Source organism: Schistocerca gregaria, chromosome 7, assembly GCF_023897955.1.
Source record: "Schistocerca gregaria isolate iqSchGreg1 chromosome 7, iqSchGreg1.2, whole genome shotgun sequence".
NCBI lineage: Eukaryota > Metazoa > Arthropoda > Insecta > Orthoptera > Acrididae > Schistocerca > Schistocerca gregaria.
Genome location: NC_064926.1, coordinates 183211578 through 183233298, shown reverse-complemented (window position 1 = coordinate 183233298; position 21721 = coordinate 183211578). Strand labels below are relative to the sequence as shown.

At 39.9% G+C, this 21721-nt stretch overlaps 1 protein-coding gene across 5 annotated transcripts in view; it reads left to right on the top strand.

The window, feature by feature from the left end:
• Positions 1-8691: 8691 nt before the first annotated feature.
• Positions 8692-21721, top strand: part of LOC126281268 (N-acetylgalactosaminyltransferase 6) — a 217584-nt gene continuing 204554 nt past the window's right edge. For 3 of the 5 annotated variants that reach the window (XM_049980091.1, XM_049980088.1, XM_049980087.1), the window contains exon 1: positions 8746-9537. The gene's annotated coding sequence lies outside the window, so the exon portion shown is untranslated. Of the gene's footprint in view, positions 9538-21721 lie in introns of all 5 variants that reach the window. The other 2 variants (XM_049980089.1, XM_049980090.1) reach the window with 2 other exon arrangements.

Sequence of the window (21721 nt, the reverse complement as noted above, 5' to 3'; positions counted from 1 at the left end):
CCTCATATTTGCTACCACATTTACATGTGGCATTTTACAGACACCTTATAATGGCATGGAGATCAGTATCGACAAAATGGTGCCAGAAAGTAGACAGAAGATTGACTTCCATTCCAAAGGACACTTTCCCTGCTCTTTCTAGTATGTCGATGGAGACTATCAAATCTAATGCAGCAGTCAACTTAAAGTCTGGATTCCGGGCCTGCGGAATGTCTCCATTCAAGCCACAAAAAGTTCATAATAAAGTAGCATGATTGTAATCTATTATTGCAGAGCCTCCAGGATCTCAGTCCACACTGGCATTAGTGGGGAAGCATTCGTGAAAGTGCTCCAGAGCATGAGTTACAAAAACTCACCAGGTGCCAAAAAAAGGAAAAGAAAAATAGAAACTGACACAGGAAAAGGTGTTGCCAGTACCAGTACTGAAGGTAAAATACCTCTGCCAAATGAAGAAATCTCTCATTCTGTGTTAACTGAGAAACAAAGGAAAGGAGAAGCTATGGAAACCAATATAAAAATAAAACAGTCAACATTGCAGGATTCCCATGATAGCTGAAGACTGACAGTATTCCACTAAAGATTCATCAGATGAATAGGTTGAACAGTAAGATAACAAGACTAAAATTTGGATGGCCCTAAACCAAAGGAGTGGTTTTAAGTGAAGTTTCCAAGTTTTATATATATATATAAAATAGAAAGAAACTTCCACATGGGAAAAATATATTAAAAACAAAGATTCCAAGACTTACTTCTATTGTGATCTTACACCTATAGTAAATGCCTTGTGATCTGAGAAGCCAACATATATGAAATTTACATCCCAATCTTGACAGTGCAATGCATGAAGTCTTCAGTGACTACCATAGCAGAATCCTCAAAAAGCCCTCTCACACAAACCCACAAAAATTCTGGCTATATGTGAATGCTGTCTGTAGTACCAAAGTTAGTGTCCAGACACTCATGGATGAAACTGCAACTGAAATTGATAGTAGCAAAGCATAGACAGAAATGTTGAACTTTGATTTAAAATGTTTCTATTCAAAGAAAATTCCATGAGTGTTGTCAAACAGTTACAGCTTAATAATTGTGTCAGTGTGAAGTCGACTGGTATAGTAGACATTAGTGTCACTGGAGATGAAAAACAGCTGAAGTCAATAAAACTGAACAAAGCCCCAGGACCTAGCAGAATCCCTACAAAACTCTACATAGAACTATGTCTGAATTACACACTCCACACACTGTGAGGTAAATGCTGCAATGGATTTTGCATAATTTGGAAAAAGAGGCAAAACTGTGATTCATCAGGCCACATCAGTTACTATCCAGTTTCTCGTCATTTCAACCATTAGAGATGTGCAGCTTCGTGCGCTTCCATGAGTAATAGTCTCTTGCAAGTTACCTGACTCTAAATGGTCACTGCATGCAGTTCCCTCCACAAAGGTTCACTAAGAAACTGGCTGAGATGAGCTTACATTCATTGACAGTAGCAACATCTGTTGGCATGACATTTGTCTCTGGTCTCTGTTGGTTCTCCTGCCAAGTTACATGGTTGCGATTGGTACACCATCCATATTAGACATGTTTGACAGTCCAGACTGATACACCAACAAATTAGGTAGCTTCATTCACAGTGTGATCATGGGCATGTTCAAACACAATAGTGTCTTTCTCGCATATTGTCATGCCTCCACATCAACCATACTTGCTGAGTTGATTCCAGACAACTGACTGACACATAAATACCGCTTCACTGCCACGATTCCTGACAGTGACAAAGTGTCACATGACCACCCAGTAGGTACCAAACATACACCATCCACCACTACCAAACATACACCATCCACCACACTCCAAAGCAACCACTGTTCTCACTTCTACATCTACAGCTACATCTACATAAATACTCCACAAGCCACCATACTGCATGTTGCAGCGGGTACCCTGTACCATCACTAGTCATTTCCTTTCCTGTTACAATTGCAAATAGAGCAAGAGAAAAACAACTGTCTATATGCCTCTGTATAAATCCTAATTTCTCGTATCTTATCTTTGTGGTCCTTATGTGCAATGTATGTTGGTGGCAGTAGAATTGTTTGGCAGTCAGCTTCAAGTGCCAGTTCTCTAAATTTTCTCAACAGTGTTTCTTGAAAAGAGCATTACCTACCATCCAGGAAATCACATTTTAGATCCCGAAGTATCTCTGTAACACTTACTTGTTGTTCAAATTTCCCGGTAACAAATCTAGCAGCCTGCCTCTGAATTTCTTCAACATCTTCCTTTAATCTGAGCTGATATGAATCCCAAATTCTCAAGCAGTACTCAAGAATAGGTCGCACTAGTGTCCTATATGCAGTTCCTTTACAGACGAACACACTTTACTAACATTCTTCCCATAAACTAAAGTTGACCATTCGCCATCCCTACCACAGGCCTCACATGCTCATTCCATTTCATATTGCTTTGCAATGTTATGCCACGTATTTAAACAATGAGACTGTGCCAGGTAATGCAGTATCCAACCATCACGGGTTTGTTTTTCCTACTCATCCACATTAACTTACATTTTTCTACATTTAGAGCTAGGTGTCATTCATCACATCACCTATAAATTTTGTCTAAGTCATCTCATATCCTCCTACAGTTACTCAGCTTCAACTCCTTACTGTACATCATAGCATCAACAGCAAACAACTGCAAATTTATCCCCACGCGGTCCAGCAAATCATTTATGTATATAGAAAACAACAGTGGTGCTATTATACTTCCCTGGGGCACAACTGATGATAACCTTGTCTACAATGAACACTTGCCATTAAGGACAACATACTGTGTTCTGTAACCTTAAAGTCTTCGAGCCACTCACATATCTGTGAACCTATTCCATACGCTTGTGCCTTCACTTCACTAACAGTCTGCAGTGGGGCACTGTATCAAATGCTTTCCCGAAATCTAGAAATATGGAATCTGCCTGTTGACTTTCATCCAGAGTTCACAGTATATCATTCGAGAAAATGACAACATGAGTTTTGGGAGAGTGATGCTTTGTAAAACCGTGCCTTTTCTTGGACATAAATTTCTTGGCCTCAAGAAAATTTGATGTATTTGAACTGAGAATATGTTCAAGGATTCTGCAGCAAATCAAAGTTAGGGCTATTGATCTGTAATTTTGTGGGTCCTTCTTATATACATGTGTCACCTGCACTTTTTTCCAATCACTTGGGACTTTCCAGTGGGCGAGAGATTCGCAATAAATGCAAGCTAGGTAAGGGGCCATTGTCATAGAGTACTCTTTGTAAAACCGAATTGGTATTCCATCTAGACCTGATGACTGATTTCCTTTCAAATCTTGAAGTTGTTTCTCTATGCCAGGGATGTTTACTACTATACTGCCGATATGGGAGTCTGTCTGGTGGTCAAATGACGGTATTTTAGTATGATTCTCCTGCATGAACAATTTGTTGAATGTGAAATTTAAAACTTTGGCTTTCATTTTGCTACTTTCAATTGCCACACCAATCTGGCTGACAAGGGACAAGGTGGAAGCCTTAGACCCACTTAGTGATTTTACATATGACCAGAATTTTCTTGGGTTCTTTTCCATAACTTTTGCTTAGGTACAACAGTGGTAGTTGTCTGCTTCACACATCTTCTCACGGAGGCATGAATATTTACCAATCTTTGCTTGTTATCATTTGCGGGTACTCTTTCGAAGTGAGTGTGCAACAGCCTCTGCTTCCGCAGCTTCCGAATTTCATTATTAAACCATGGTGGGACTTTTCCATCCTTTATCCGCTTACTAGGCATATAACTCTCCGGACCATGATTTACAATCTGCTTAAACTGTGCCCATAATTCCTCTACTTGCTAAGTGATGTTAGCACTGTCTAAGTGAGATGCTAAAAACTGCTTATCTGCTATTTCTTGCAGAAACACTCTCCTAGCTTTCTTGACTGATTTATTAACTTTAATAACCATAGTTACTATAATTTTGTCATGACTACTAATCCCCATTTCTATACTGATGTTTGTTGACAAGGTCAAGCCTCTTTGTAGCTACAAAGTCTAAGATATCTCCATTGCATGTGGGCTGCTGAACTAGCTCCTCAAGACAGGGAGTGACAAATATTTTGTCTGGTGATTTAATAATCTTTATCTAGAACCAAATATAAAGTTTATGTTGGAGGACACTTCTCATTGTAGCATTAATAATGGCCTCTTCTCATTTCATTTGCACATGGAACTTGGGTAGAATGATCACTTAAACACATTCTACATCTACATCTATACTCCGCAAGCCACCTGACGGTGTATGGCGGAGGGTACCTTGAGTACCTCTATCATTTCTCCCTTCTATTCCAGTCTCGTACTGTTCGTGGTAAGAAAGATTGTCAGTGTGCCTCTGTGTGGGCTCTGATTTTATCCTCATGGTCTCTTCACAAGATATACATAGGAGAGAGAAATATACTGCTTGACTCCTCGGTAAAGCTATGTTCTCAAAACTTCAACAAAAGCCCGCACCGAGCTACTGAGCGTCTCTCTTGCAAAGTCTTCCACTGGAGTCTATCTATCATCTCCGTAACGCTTTCGTGATTACTAAATGATTCTGTAATGAAGCACACTGCTCTCCATTTGATCTTGTCTATCTCTTCTATCAACCCTATCTGGTACAGATCCCAAACTGGTGAGCAGTGTTCAAGTACAGTGGGCGAACAAGTGTACTGTAACCTACTTCCTTTGTTTTTGGACTGCATTTCCTTAGGATTCTTCCAATGAATCTCATTCTGGCATCTGCTTTACAGACAATTAATTTTATATGGTCATTTCATTGTAGATCACTCCTAATACCTACTCCCAGATAGTTTATGGAATTAATTGCTTCCAGTTGCTGACCTGCTATATTGTGGCTAAATGATAAGGGATCTTTCTTTCTATGTATGCGCAACACATTACACTTGTCTACATTGAGATTCAATTGCCATTCCCTGCACCATGCGTCAATTCGTTGCAGATCCTCCTGCGTTTCAGTACAATTTTCCATTGTTACAACCTCTCGATATACTACAGCATCATCTGCAAAAAGCCTCAGTAAACTTCTAATGTTATCCACAAGATCATTTATGTATATTGTGAATAGCAACAGTCCTACGACACTCCCCTGCAGCACACCTGAAATCACTCTTACTTCGGAAGACTTCTCTCCATTGAGAATCACGTGCTTCGTTCTGTTATCTAGGAACTCTTCAATCCAATCACACAAATGGTCTGATAGTCCATATGCTCTTACTTTGTTCATTAAACGACTGTGGGGAACTGTATCAAATGCCTTGCGGAAGTAAAGAAGCACGGCATCTACCTGGGAACTGATGTCTATGGCCATCTGAGTCTCGTGGATGAATAGCACAAGCTGGATTTCATACAATCGTCTTTTTTGAAGCCAATGCTGATTCCTACAGAGTAGATTTCTAGTCTCCAGAAAAGTCATTATACTCGAACATAATACATGTTCCAAAATTCTACAACTGATCGATGTTAGAGACATAGGTCTATAGTTCTGCAGAACTGTTTGACGTCCTTTCTTGAAAACGGGGATGACCTGTGTCCTTTTCCAATCTTTTGGAACACTACACTCTTCTAGAGATGTGTGATACACTGCTGCAAGAAGGGGGGCATGATGTAGTCTACTATTGTCTTTGTGATCCCTACAAGAGAAATATGTAGGGGATTATAGTATAAACTGCTACTCACCATGCAGTGATGTTGAGTCGCAGACAGGCACAACAAAATGACTGCTAAACAAGCAAACTTTTGGCTAAAAGGCCTTCTTCTGTATTAGACAACATACACACTCTCATTCATGCAAATGCAACTCACACACACATGACCTCAGTGGCATTTTGGCCAAAAGCTTACTTGTTTGGCAGTCTTTTTGTTGTGCCTGTTTTTCAACTCTACATCTCCACTAAATGGTGAATGGAAATCTATCTTTTTTATAATATTATCATTATATCATTTTGGATTTTCCATTGTTGGATTCTAGTGAATGGTTTTTCCTCAGTTAAAGCTGGTTCTTCAAACTTTTACGGTTTTCATGGGACAGTTGGCATCATCTTCAAGGACAGTGCTGTTTTTCTGGGGGAATGCTGAGGGATGCATACCCTTAAACTTTTTCGTCCACAAAGTAATTTTTTATGATGTTGAGAACTTGGAAGTGTGCCAAAGATTTATTTGATGGACATAAATTTTTTATTTAATTTTTTTTGTGTGTTGGTAATTGCAATACGAACAATGCCAGTGTAGTTTTTGGTGGGAAAAGCAATATAATTGACTGTTTCAAGCATTTCGAAGCTGAATCGCTGGCAACCAGTTTGACAGGCATGTAGTGCCCTCGCTCGCTAATAGTGGGCGATGGTAGTGCTAAACGGATATGCATACGCTCAAACGCTGAGCTACCGATAGACGTCTCTATGGTCTCGCTACCATGATCCTTCACGATTCATTGCCATCTCCATTTTGTTGTTCTTTATGCCATTTTGGGAGCCCAACATGGTTACAAAAGATTTTTGTAGTGTAGTTTCTATTGATGTTGATAATAGGTGAGGATGGTTTTTGTTGTATTGTGTCTTTTAGTGGTGTTTTATAGGTTAAAATATGTGATCGGTAATATTTCCTTGTACTGTTTTGCATATCGGAGGGTCCATTGGACACACCTGTTTCAGTTGAGGTCAATTGAAGTGTACAATACCATTTTCTTTTATTGTTCAGGGGTTGATGGGAATCGCATGCTTCATTTGAGGTGATGTAAACTGAAGTGTTCGATAGCACATTCTCGTCTATGCTTCATTTGAGCTGTAAAGTCAACTGAAGAGTCCAATACCAGTTTCTTGTAGTTCGACATGTTGATGACATCATGGCTAAAAGCAGACGGGTGGTATACCATGCTTCAGTTATAAGTGATTTTCGATGCATTATATCCAATGTCAGAGTACCCTCAAACTTTTTTTTTTTTTTTTTAGAAAAAAAGCACTGTTCAAGGGTATACCAAATCAGGTTTTTCAGCATCTCCATGGCACTCAGCCATGGATCAAACAAAAACTGTGACCATGGGTACTGCCCTTCTTGGTATATGCTCAGTATCCTCTAGTTGTCCTATTAGATATGGATCTCAACACTTGAATAATATTCTAGGGTGGCCCATATGACTAAATACATTTTGCTGGTGTTCTACCAGTGTTTCATTTCGTTCACCTACAAACTGTTACACCCTGATATTTGCATGTGTTGACTGATTCCACCTGTGACATACCGATGTTATAGTAACAGGATACTATGTTTTTTTCCATTTGTTACGTGCACAATTTTACATTACAGGAATTTAAAGCTAGCTGCAAATCCTTGCAACACTTTGAAATCTTCTTAATCTCACTGAATATTTGTGGAGCTTCTCTGGCAGCATTTCATAGTAGATAACTGCATCATTTGAAAACATCTGAGGTTTCTGTTAATACAATCTGCCCAGTCATGAATATACAATATGTCCACATCAAAATACACCATTTTTTGAGCCAGTTAGACCTACATTGCCGCCTAGTTTTTGTCAACATCTGGTACATTTTAATTATTTCATTGTTCTCTGGCTGAATAAATATGATGTTAGTTCAGGAGAAGGCACAAATGGTGCTGTGGTATGCAAGGTTTAATCCATTAATAGATTCTCCACTCCATACAGCACAATGACAAGCAATGGCAATATGAATTTGCACCTGAAATGCCTATACTGAACTGATTGGAATCCTGCACTCTTACCAAGTGTAAGCATAACGTTAACATTTGGTGGTCACGGAATCCACGCAGTGTGAAGGAAAACGTACGAGATCGCCCAAAAGTGAACATTTGATGTAGCCTCATGAGTAAAACGATAACTGAACCATTAATGTTTGCGGATGAGACTGTCACAAGGCAGATGTACCTAGCTATGTAGAAGATATTTGCTGTTCTGCAGGTTGAAGCAATCTTAACGACAAAATGGTGGGCCACCTCGCTGGTGGATGTTTGGATAACACTGAATTGAATGTTTGTGGGATGCTGGCTTGGACGTGATGGATCCATGAATAGGCCTCCACGTTCTTCTGGCAGCCCACAACTGGGTTCATGGGCTACGTGAAGGCCAGGGTGTTCGTCATTGCAGTGTGGGGCCTTCATGACCACCATACTCGGATTTTGAAAGTCATTGGTGTCATCCCTCTGGACATGTTTCGGCAGACCCGGTTGGAAACCGAAGACGGGTTAGACATTGAATGTCACCGCAAACGTTCACTTAAAAGTGTTGTTGTTTGATTTTTTTTAACGTGGCATACGGCTCGTTTTTCAAAAGGTCATAGGTCTATTTCATTTAATTTTGAGCTGCGAGCAAACTGAAAATAAGGCATTTCGGTGTAAATACCCTGTACAACATAAACAGCAAGATCTTATTTCTACATCTGACTTACATACAAAATAACATGCTGGCACAATTTTGGAACAGCCTTTGCTTGGATTGTTTATGAGTTTCATCAACAGGTCCGGGTAAAAAGCCAACTTTAAGGAACATCTTACCCATCCCGAGATAATTTTTAATCTCTCTTAAGTGATCTCGTTTGGAAATTACTGGCTACCTCAAAGACTTCGGTTTGTTTATTGTTAACAAAAGAAAGACAATGACATTCGGTACAATAGAAGGGGTCACTGTAATACAGGCGGCCGTGATTTAGCCCTAGCGCAAATGCGCGAAGCGGCTGTAGTAGCAATTATGACAGCTTTTAAATATGTTTCCATGTTAATGAAAGAAGCAGTTAGTCTCGAGCGCAAAAATTATTTTACTGGACGGTTGTACGTCTTTTCGAAATTCATCAATGTTTCTGTTTTATTTGACAGCCAACACAGCTCGTATTTTACCGTTTAATCTTCGTTTATTGACATTTTTTCTCTTTTACCAGCACCGACTGACAATCATTTTTATCACCTACAAATTTATTACATTAACGTTATCGCTGCACAGAGATTTCGTACTGCACGATAAGCCCTGAAGTTCCGACGGAATTGTTGTGGGTGTTGGAACTGGAAGTGAAAGTGAAAGCAGATGTTAGGTGTGCGATGTTAGATGTGTCAAATAACTCGACCAGCCAAGAAGCGCGACGTGTACGAGTTGAAATGACAGTCCAATAGTGCAGTGAAAGCTGTCAGTTATATTTTACGGCGCTAACTTCTGGAACAGGAGTAACTGTTGACACGTTTTCCCTTCCTATTTAATGAGTGAATATAAAGAATGAAGCCGATTAGTGATAACACAAGGAGATAGTGGCTGGGCAGAATAAGCGATTCATCAGAGTTTTACGTGTTGTTAAAGACACCACATTTTTATGTGTCATTTGAAAGAATTAAGACTCAGATATAAAATAGTTACTAGAAGAGACGAGAAACTGGAACTAGTGGATACTGTGTTTTATAAGAAATATTCAGCGTAGATCCCGGTTGTTGTGATTATATTACTAATTTTATCAGGTGAGTGAGGTTGTTTTACTCTTTTAACTGTTGGAAACACCATTTTCGGCACCCATTTAAGTTGTGCTTACTACAGAAACATTATTTTTAAACTTCCGAAATTCTTGATTATAAAAGAGCTGGTCTTATATCGGTTAATTTCTTTCTCTATTGCCCATGGTATACGACAGTACACAGAAGACCGGTCATATAGGCCACCAGAGTAGAAATGGAGCTTACATCATTTTACTGTGTGCGGATTATTGGTATTTCAGTGTGGGATAGTAGAAAGCAATGTTTTTCTACACGTGGCAATTGTTTGGTTTTCGCTCGATCAATTCAATTCAATTTATTAGCGTCCTTTTAGTACATCATCAAAATGACAGAGGAATTGTCAATAAACATTACAATTTAAAATACATGTACATGAAAATTTATAATTGAATTTACTTGTCACTTAGACATTACAATTTTAATAGAACTATAAGAACATTAATATAAAAATATACAAGTAGGGGAAAAAAGCTAGTGATTCTCACATCAAAGATTATTTCCATTCTTACATTAACACTGTTTCACACTTTCATAGAAACAGCAAGTATTTAAATGTGAGCAATTACACATATTTATTATGTCAGGGAATATTAACTGCGCTTTTATTGTCAATGATTCATAAACTCTTCAATACTGTAAAAACTACTGTTCAATAACCTGTTTTTTAATTCTCTTTTAAATATGTGCAGTTTTGGTTTTATTTTTAGTTCTTTGGGGAGAGCACTGTAGAGGATTTTGGGTTGGTATAGTACATTTTTGTGATACCTAGCTGTTTTATAAATTTCTCTGTGGAAATAATTCCTATTCCTCGTTTCGTAGTTGTGAAGTTCTCTGTTTAATGTAGAAAATTCCTCGTGTTCTTTTAAGAAACATATGCTTTCATATATGTATAAGGATGGTAGTGTCATGATTTTTAATTCTTTGAAAGCGTGTCTACAAGAGTCTCTATATCCTATACCTTTTATTATTCTGACTGCCTTCTTTTGTAGTCTAAATGAATGTTTTGTTAGACTGTTGTTCCCCCAAAACTGTACACCGTATCTTTATAAACTGTGCATGAATGCAAAATAAACACATAACACTGTTTTAATATTACATGAACTTTTAAGCATTCTGAGTATATAACATGTTTGACTTAATTTTTTGTTCAATGATATTACATGCTTTTCCCATCTTAAGTGTTCATCAAACCATACTCCCAAGAATTTAGTGTATGATGCTTGTTCAATCTTACACTTACCCCATTTCTACTATAAGGTTAGTTTTTATTTTATTCATAATATGTCTGAAGTTGATCCACATTGTTTTTTTTGGCATTCACAATGAGTCTGTTTTCATTAAACCATCCATCTGCTTCTGTCTGCTTCGTCTGTTGCTAATGTGACTTTTTCCTGTAAGTCTGCTTCAGTGCGAACTACCGCACATCATTTCACTGTGGAGTACACCTATTGCAAATTTTGCTCTGCCTGCATCGATTGTACATTTAATTTTCAATACCAGGTTTCCATGTGTTTCTTATTGAGTCAGTTTCACATAGGCCTATTAATTTTCACATGGGTCAACTCATTTTGCCAGTAGATTGAAATGCCTTAAAAAACACTGGGATCCTGTTAAATATTGTGCCTGTTCAGATTCAGATCCTCGGTTGTACAGAATCTCAATATATGCAGTTATAAAAAAATCAAAAGACATAACATTACATTACCTTAAAGTAGGCCTAGATATCAGGAGGTATTTGCATGCAGATGGCTAGTAAACTGAGGTGACATCAAAACTTGGGTAAGTTTACCAAAAAGTTCAGTTCTGACGGCTTTGCACTTAAAAATCCCTCTCATTGTGTTGATTTGCAGATAGGATTATCTCATTCAGTACTGTCCTGTGGCATTATCTGAGAAACAAATGCAACTAAGGTAAAAATAGTATTTATTCTACAGCAGCATGCATTAAGAATACAATGTTAAGTTGATAATCGAACATCTTGTAGGGACCTCTTGACTGTCACTTCTGTGCCAATACATAAACTCTCTAATGGTACTGGTCTTAATAGTTAATAAAAAGTGTGAATTTATGAGAAACAGTGTAGTTCACAAAAACAGAACTAGAAGTAAAAAATAATTTTCACACAGGCTGTACATCCCTTTATGGGGTTCAGAATGTAGTTTCACACTCTGATGCAGGACTCCATGACAAGTTGGTAGCATACATCAACTAGGAAATTTTATATCCACAAAAATTTAAAACTGCTTTTGAAAGCAGTAGACAAAGTTTGCAGTTTGAACAGCAAAGTAACTGATGGCCGAAGAAAGGAAGATATAAAATGCAGACGCATAGTAACTCAGCTAGAAAATGTTTTATTTGGAAAAGAGGGAGATCATAACATCCAATTTAAGTTTAGGAAGTCTTTTCTGGAAGTATTTGTCTGGAGTGTATCAATGTATAAAAGTGTAATATGGATGACTGGAATAGAATAGAAGCTTTTGAAACCTGTTGCTACAGGAGGGGTCATAAATTGGGGATTACTGAAGAATGGGATGCAACCCATCGGCTTTGACCAATGATGTCAGAGGTTACAGCAGATGATGCATTGCGTACAATTAACAGCAAAGATGAATGTTAAGAAACATGAAATGAAATGTCGTGTGACGAGGGCCTCCCGTCGGGTAGACCGTTCGCCTGGTGCAAGTCTTTCGATTTGACGCCACTTCGGCATCCTATACTTCAGTTGACCTATATAGCTCAACTGAAGAATAGGATAGTAGTGCAAAAAAGATATAAGGAAAAATGGGGGCAGAAGTAAGATTAGCATGGAAAACCTCACTTGACATGTACAAGTTGTATACCGCTGCTGATCTGTATAGGTGAACAGCAGTACAGGATACAAATTTAACATATGTCTTATTTTTCACCTTCGTTAGCAGTAGTATCCTGTTTGCCAGTTGACCTATGAGGGTCAACTGAAGTACGGGATACAAATTTTACAGGTGCTGCTTTTTCCGCCTCCGCTGCTACTAGCATCCTATTCTTCAGTTGATAGTAATATTATCAAAGGCAAAAAGTTCGAAATATGTAAAATTCATATCCCATACTTCAGTTGAGTCTGGTCTATATAGATCAACTGAAGAATATGATGCTCATGCTAGCAAAGGCAAAAAATGGTGACATACGTAACTTTTGTATCCTCACCCTCAGTCCAGATCATGAAGATGTCACCAATGAATCTGAACCACTTCAGGATTTTAGGATTCTGGTTGGTTAGGAAGGATTCCTCTAGATAGTCTGCAAATAGGTTAGCATAGGATGGTACCATGTTGGTGCCCATGGCTGTACCACGGATTTCTACTTTGAAAAGGCTATGATTTCCTAAAATCATGCCCTGAAATGAGCTCCATTCTGTCTGACATTTTGCCCACCACACCCTAATAAAGCTTATCGTCTCCCACCCCGTGTTGCCTGCCCCCTCACAATCTCCACAATATCCTGGTCAGATCCTACGTTCATTCTAAATGCATTTTCCTGCCCTTTGTCTCCTACTCCTGTGACTATAAGCACTGTAAGACTTACCCTATGCACACTCCTATCACTATCTATAATACTGTTTGACCTTCTACATTGGTATAACTTCCCCAAAGTTATCAATTAGGATGAATGGTCATAGTCAAAGGGTATATACTGGCAAAACACAATATTGTGTTACAGTGCATGCTCTACAGTTTGACAGTTGTGACCTCAGTGCCTGTTTGACCACATGTGCCATCTGTGTTCTTCCCTGAACACCAGTATCTCAGAACTCTGTGGGTGGGAACTGGCAGACTTCATGTCCTTGGTTCTCGCCGCTCATCTGGCCTTAGTTTATGTTAATTTCTTTGGACTCAGTATCCCTTCTCGGTGACAATTCCTATCTTTATTCCCTTTTAGTTTTCTACATCTTTTATTTTCTCACTTATCTATTTTTCTCCATCCCCTACCTCTACCACTTATAATGTACTTAGCTTTTTGCTCTTATATTAACTCTGCACAAAGTTTATTCAGTAATCTCTGCCTTGATTATTACCCTATTTTCCACCTTTAATTGCTCAGGTTTATAAATCTCACCCAGTGCAGTCCCTAAATCTGTCTTTCCTTCTCAAACCATCCACTAAGTCTCCTCTGACCAGGGGTTCTGGATGACTTTTCTGTAATTCTCCCCATTTTCAAACCTCACCAGTCCTTTTCCTTCATTCCTCTTCCTTCTCTTTCAACTCTTCTGCCAGGAGGAGGAGCCTTTGGCTTAAAAAGCATTCACATTTCTTTAACTTTTTTATGTATTTGGTCCTGCCGCCTCTTAGTGTGGAGGTTTTTTATCTATTCAGTTATACTGTATTTCAAAAATGGATTATTTTCATTCATGTACTAAATTTTTAAAATGATAAATTAAACTTTGCTTAGTTAGTACTCAGTGATTTCATGTTAACTAAAGTTTTATGAACGAGCCTGCAAACTGGGTGCAGCTGTGTACTTGGCAATAAAAATTGCACTAAAATAAAATTTATGTCAGTATGTTCTCAAAGGAGTATCATCATGAAATTTGGCACACACATTAATAAATAATGTATGACTGACATAACTTTTTTCAAAAGAAAGAAGATACCAAAGTAAGAAGTTAAAAACAGGTTGGTTTGTAATATTTAGCATTTTTGTGCACACATCAAAAAAAGTATTGCATCACCTTGGTTCCGGAGCCTGCACAGAAAGCGAATAGAGATCAACATAAACATCGTTTCTGCACTTTTTATTGCTTATGAAAACCACACATTGCGTGTTGTGCCAGCATACAGTGAGGCCTTCAGAGGTGGTGATCCAGATTCCTGTACACACTGGTACCTCTAATACCCAGTAACACGTCCTCTTGCATTGATGCAAGCTTGTATTCGTTGTGACACACTAGACAGCCCTTTTCAGTCCATCTCAGGCATGTTCAGTAGGATTCATGTCTGTGGAACATGCTGGTCAGTCTAGTCGAGCGATGTCATTATCCTGAAGGAAGTCATTCAAAAGATTTGCACGATGGGGGCTCAAATTGTCGTCCATGAAGACGAATGCCTCGCCAATATGCTGCTGATATGGTTGCACTATCGGCCGGAGGATGGCATTCACGTATTGTACAGCCATTACGGCTCCTTCCATGACCATCAGTGGCATATGTCGGGCCCCAGATACTGCCATTCCAAAGCAGCAGAGAACCTCAACCTTGCTGCACTCACTGGACAGTGTGTCTAAAGCGTTCAGCCTGACCGGATTGCCTCCAGACAAGTCTCCGACGATTGTCTGGTTGAAGGCATATGCGACACTCATCGGTGAAGAGAACGTGATGCCAGTCCTGAGTGGTCCATTCAGCATGTTGTTGGGGCCATTTGTACTTGCACTGCAGGGTGTTGTGGTTGCAAAGATGAACCTCGCCATGGACGTCAGGAGTGAAGTTGCGCTTCATGCAGCCTATTGCGCACATTTTGAGTTGTAACACGACGTCCTGCTGCTGCACAAAAAGCATTATTCAACATGGTGGTGTTGCTGTCAGGATTCCTCCAACCCATAATCCTTAGGTAGCAGTCATCCACTACAGTAGTAGCCCTTGGGCGGCCTCAGCGAGGCATGTTATCAACAGTTCCTGTCTCGCTCTGTATCTCGTCCATCTCCGAATAACATTGCTTTGGTTCATTCTGAGATGCCTGGTCACGTCCGTTGTTGAGAGCCCTTCCTGGAACAGAGTCACAATGCGGACATGATCAAACCACAGTATTGACCATCTAGGCATTGTTGAACTACAGACAACATGAGCCATGTACCTCCTTCTTGGTGTAATGAGTGGAACTGATTGGCAGTCGGACCCCATCTGTCTAATAGGTGCTGTTCATGCATGGTTGTTTATATCTTTGGGCAGGTTTAGTGACATCTCTGAACAGTCAAAGGGACTGTGTCTGTGAAATAATATCCACAGTCAATGTCTATCTTCACCAATTCTGGGAACCGGGGTGATGCAAAACTTTTTTTGATGTGTGTAAATATTGTAAAAGCTTATAAGCATATAATTAAATAAAATGCTGCATATTTTGTGTCTGGTAGTCAGATAGTTTTTAAGAAGCAGTGATTTTTAAAGATTTCAAAATATGACAAAATTCAGACAATTTCATAAACTTTAAAAATCAGTAACTCAAAATATCCATAAATTATTTAATCTTGGATTTAATATTATTTCAAATGGTTAAATTATATTACAAAATTCTGAATCATGAAGGTTCAAATCTATTCCTTTGTTGGTTGATTTCACAACTTTGCTTCCACCAGTACATTATCTCCTACCTTCTAACTTCGAAGTAGTTCTCTACTTACCTTGCAGCATTAGCAGCCTTGTAAAAAAGTATATGGTGGATCCATGTCTTAGCCACAGCCGGGGTGGATTGTTTCCAAAATGAGTGGTACACAGTTTTAATCTGCCTAGAAGTTTCAAAATCAGCACACACTGCACTGCAAAGTGAAAATTCATTCTGGAGGGAGGAGTACAATTATTGCATCTTGGTGGCACCCTGACATTATATTTAACAAGTGTTGCAACATATTCCAAGGGAGCTTGAAGGGCAGCAAGTCTCCATTGACATTTCAGAATTTCATAAAACATGAACACCACTCACAGATTAGCTCATAGGCCTGCTCCAACTGTCCTAGTGCTGTCTACAAGGCAGTATGAGAAGTGATATATGATCGTAGGACATGTGGTCAGTATGTTGTCAATCCCTCAAGCTACATACAAGGAATGTTTTGTGATAAAATGTGAATTTAAATAGAATATATTTTCATATTGTGTCACTTTACACATTTCTTCCCGATTTCAAAACCTTTTTGTCAAAAATGGGAAGTTTACTAACCACCATTCAAGAGAAAGTCATACTGAGTGGGAGTAGTATTGAGTTTTTTAAATCATGCTGGAGAAAAAAAATCAATTGTACTTCTGGAAACAGGGTTGACAGTTTAGTTTTCACCAAGAATTCTGGAGGAAACTTTCCAACCATACATTGTAATTATTTTTAATGAATGTTCCTCAAATTAGGAATTCCGTTCAACCTTGTATTCACTCATTTTGAAAAGGTGTTGTATGATTGATAGGAGAAATGTGTAACAACTCAAATTGTCAGATAGAGGTTCACATGTTGGAACTAACAGATATTGAGGCAAGAGGTCACTGTACAGAAAAAGTTGTTTGAGCAGATATAACTTCGCAACATAATAATTTATAATCTGTTAAACATCATGAAGTAAGAAATCCTACAAAACATACAATAAAACTACAAGAAGACAGAATGCCTGGCCAATTCTAACCTTCATGAACTGAAATTCTCAGTACTGCACATCAAAGACAAAACAGTTACCCTGGCTTTGGAAACTGTTAATTCCTTCCTCAGTGATGACAGAGGTATGGATGGATGAAGGTTAAAAATGAGGGGCGGATCACTTACACGCAAGATAAGGTCACACATGTTGCGAGGACAAGATCCAGAAGCTAGGAATTGGCAGATAGCGCGCGCGCGCACTCACATACAAACCTGGGTGTGACACTATGAAATGAAATGATCACATAGGCTCTGCCGTGGGTAAAGCAAGTTTATTGGCAGAATACTGGGGAACTGCAATCAGTCTACACAGGAAATTGCTTACAAATCACTCGTGCGACTGGTTCCAGAATATTGCTCAAGTGTGTGGGACCAGTACCAAACAGGGTTAACAGGAGTTATTGAATGTATACCGAGAAGGGCAGCACAAATGGGCACAGTGCTTTGGACGAAGGTAGACATAACCTATCCTGAGAAAGTCTACTAACATCATCTCAAGAACTGGCTTTAAAAGATGGCTCTTGGATTATACTACAAACCCTTGCGTATCACTTACATAGGAATTGTGAGGACAAGATTAGAATAATTACAACTTGCACAGAGGCATTGAAACATTCATTGTTGCTGTGCACCGTTTGTGAATGGAATGGGAAGAAAAACTAATAACTGGTACAGTGGGACATACCCTCTGCTATGCACTTCACATTGGTTTTGCAGATTATAGATCTAGGTGTCGATGTAGAATAATACTGCCCATATAAGTTTCAAATTACTGCACTGTTCTCTTTGGTTGAATACACACAATTCCCCACCCCCTCACAAAAAAAACATGGTTACATTTCTTTACCTATGGCTTCGTCTGCGCATGTGTACATCACATATATGTTTCTGCTGTTTTACAACATGCAACCACAGAAAGGATGTTAAATTTATCTGTAGTATTCATCCATGTGGGGCATTCTTTGGTCCTTATCAGGCTGACAAAAATATTTTCTCATTCTCGTGACCTGCTTGACACTGTGAACAGCACAAATAATAGACAAATTGGAAGTCAGGCTTTTAAAGCATTCCAAGTCAAATAAATACAATAAAGCCTTACCAGCAGGTTGTTTCAAAACATATTTAAATGTCACCCCCTTCTCGTCTCCATCCCCATCCCTAAGAGTGGCAGGAGTAACTTATACCCACATTACTTCCACCAGCCCAATACTCATTTCCATCTTCTACCTGCTCACTACCATCTCCATCTTCCAATTTTACACCTGCCTTGTACACCTCCCTCTTTTCCCCCTCCTCTCTGCCTGTCTCTAGGTCACCCTCACTCTCTGTCCCTCTCAGGGTCCACATCTGTGTGTCTATCTAAAGGGCCTGGTCACCCTCTTTCTGTCTGCAGCTCCTCCCCTCTCTCCTCTCTGTGTCCATCTCTACCTCCCACCATCTGTCTGCCTGTCACAACTTACCCCCTCTGCCTGTCTCTCACCATCTCCTCCCAGGTCTGTCCATTACCACCCCATCCCCCCCCCCCCCCCTCTCTCTGTCCATCACCATCTCTCCCCTCCTCTTTGTCTGTCTCCACCCACCTCCCCTCTGGCCATGTACTATGTCACTTTATTTTCACCCCCAATCCTATGGGAGGTGGCTCTTACTTGTATAATATTACTTTCCAGGTGATAAGTGGTATGTGTGCAAAGTTTGGTTGAAATCGATCCAGCAGTTTAGGAGGAGGAGAGGCGGAAAATACACACACACACACACACACACACATTCATTTCACTTGTCAGTACTTCAGTGGCTATTCATTTATCATTTGTCGGTTTTGTTTTGAAGTTTAAGTTGCGAAGTTGTTGTTGAGTTTTCATAATTGAATTGTTCTACTATGATTACTGCATCTTTTAAGCATGCCATCATGTTTACCCATAATGAATGTTCCAAAACTATATTTGTGTGGGGGTATTGTAATGGAAATACTTCTGCTGCTTGTGGAGAAAAAGCGGGATGATTTCCTAACCACAAAGTACCATACGTAGGTGTGTTTACTTGTGATTTCATTAAACTTTGAGACTTGTGCAGCACCCAGCAGAAATATTTCATTTAAACGTGTACATGAACAGTGTGCGGATGAAACCAAAAACATTATTCAGTTGGTAGAAAGTAACACTTCAACAAGCGCACACAGAATTTCTACAGGTATATCAGGGTTCCACATACAAGAACATGGCAGATATTACATGTTCACAGCCTGTGTCTATAATTTACAGTGGAGTCATCACCTTCAAAAAGTAGACAGCTGAAGTTTTGTCATTGGCTAATTGAAAAGTGCTGAGTAATTCCATTAATACTTCTCACTGGTGAAGCCACATAGTATCAGCAACACTTATAATTCACATTGGTGAGCCAGTGAAAACCCACATGCATTTGTGGAGACACATTTTCAAGCAGACATTTCTCTATAAATGTGTAGTGTGGTATGTGTGATAAATGAACAACTGATTGGGCCATTGTGTTGTTATATTGTCTTAAAACACCCAACAGTGCCTATGGGGATGCATGAAAGAGTAAGTCTACAAAGATGAAGTAAACATGAGATGAACGGATTGTATTATGAATAGTGCTGCCCATCAAGGTGACCTCAGAAGAGTTATGTGAACTGTTGACAAGAGAACTCAGAAGTGCGTTGAAGTTGGAGATGGAATTTATTAAAATATACTTTGAACTTGATTATTTGCCTTGGCTTAACGCCTCCAGTGAGTAGTTGTTTGGGTTACATCTACAATTCTGTGTTTGTAACCTATGTATAAAAACTGGACACATTTTCTATGGAGTATTCTGTTGACATTACTCTATACTACAACCTCTTAAAATATTTCATCATCATCAGTTTTTTGCTGTATTAGCAGGTCCTTTGCCTCTCCATTTTCTGCAATCCATCGCTTCCTTCTTAAGGCTGTTGTACGTTGTACTGTCCATCACATCATCTAGTGTCAGAAATCTTTTCCTTCATCATTCCCTTTTCCCTTCTACAGAACCTTCTAAAACTGTTTTTATCAGTCCGTCATTCTTACTTAATATATGCCCATCAAATTTCTTTTTCTTCTTTGCATTACATCTAGTAACTGTCTTTTCTCCCCCACTCTTCTCAGTAGCTCTTCATTTCTTACTCAGTCCATCCAACTTATTCTTTACATCCTCTGCTATGTCCACATCTTAAAAGCCTCCAGTCTTTCTCTGTCTTTCTTCCTCAAAGTTCCTATTTCAGTGTCATACAGAAGAACATTCCATACAAAACATTTTATGAGTATTTTCCTCAGTTCTCTGTCCAGACTGTTGCAGAAAATTCTCCTTTTCTTATAAAATGCCTCTTTTGCCACTGCTATCCTTGTTTTAATTTCTGTGCTGCACTTCCAGTTGGTGTCTATCCTGCTTAAAATATTTACTATTTTCGTAAAACCCCCATGTGTTTGTGTGTGTGTGTGAGTGAGTGAGTGAGTGAGTGAGTGAGAGCGCATAAAGTCTGTTAGAAAACTTAATGTGTTTATAAGTAGCTCTGTAGTGTTGCGGAACAGTAAAGAGTTGGAAACGTGGAATATTGTCAGTGTTTCGTTGTCTATGCCGAGAGCCAGAGGCAGTAAATTAGCCAAGAGGTAAGAGGATTGCACATGTATCGGAATGTGTCGTTACGCAGTGGCTGTGGCCTGGTTAAACACAACAGACGAGAGAGAATTGCTTAGCACGCGGGTTTGTGTTAGACGGAGACTTTCGTAGAATGTAAGACAGAGGTACAGCGTCAGCTGTACTGCATTTCATAACTTTGTGTAAGTGTGCCATAACAAAACGTAACTCTGTCACAAGAACACCTAAGGGGAGAGTACGACAGACACATCAGCAGTATAAGTGGAACGAATGTGTTCATTACAAATGAGCATGACGTCAGGACGTCGCTCGTGCTTCCTTTAAATACGCCAGCTTTGATAGCAACAAGGCACTCGCAGTTAGATGTGTACTGGGTCGCTGCGTAGCACTCAGCTCGGTGATCGACATGTTAATCTTTATTGAGGAGATGTTGCAGTAAGGGCGACCCATCCAGCAGCAGACGTGAGGGGACAGTACCAACTCTGGTCCTCTCTGCTGCCTCTGTCAATCATCAACCCAGGATTAGCAGACATCACGGCAGACTTGCTCGCCACCAATGCCGACCACATCAGCGAGCTGTCGTCGAGATCGTGCGGGGCCTAGGCTCTGTGCATCCCCCATTACAACCAGGTGAATCGACGACGCCTGGGGGATTGCAGCCCGTTCCGCCCGTCCACCGCGGACAAGCCACCAGGAGGAGCAAGGAAGAAGACAGGGTGGGATAGAGTACACTCCGCACTATGAGAACGCATCTCGTGCCGACAGCACCGAGACTCCAACCCGGAGCCTCCTATGTGAAGTGGCCTGCTGTCCACTGCTGAGCCAGCCGGCCAGCTGGGTGCCACCAGCCACGTGTGGCTGAAGTAAGGGTATTCCACCGCTACATCACAGCATGCGGCGCTGTGCTAGCTAGACTGGTGCGGCCTGGAGCTGGTGTCATTGCTCAGTCAGTGAGGACTCGGGGAAGGTCGTTGATATCACCAAGCTCAGCCAGCCTGTGTTACACGGGCCACATTGTACTCAGCAGGAATAAAGGTGTCATGAATTAATAATGTTTCTTTGGCGTTTCTGATGCATCCACAGTCATTTCCTAGCATCCTGACAACTGGAGAGGTCACCTCTCGGCTTCCAGTCCACCGTAGGCGACCGGGACCACCGGG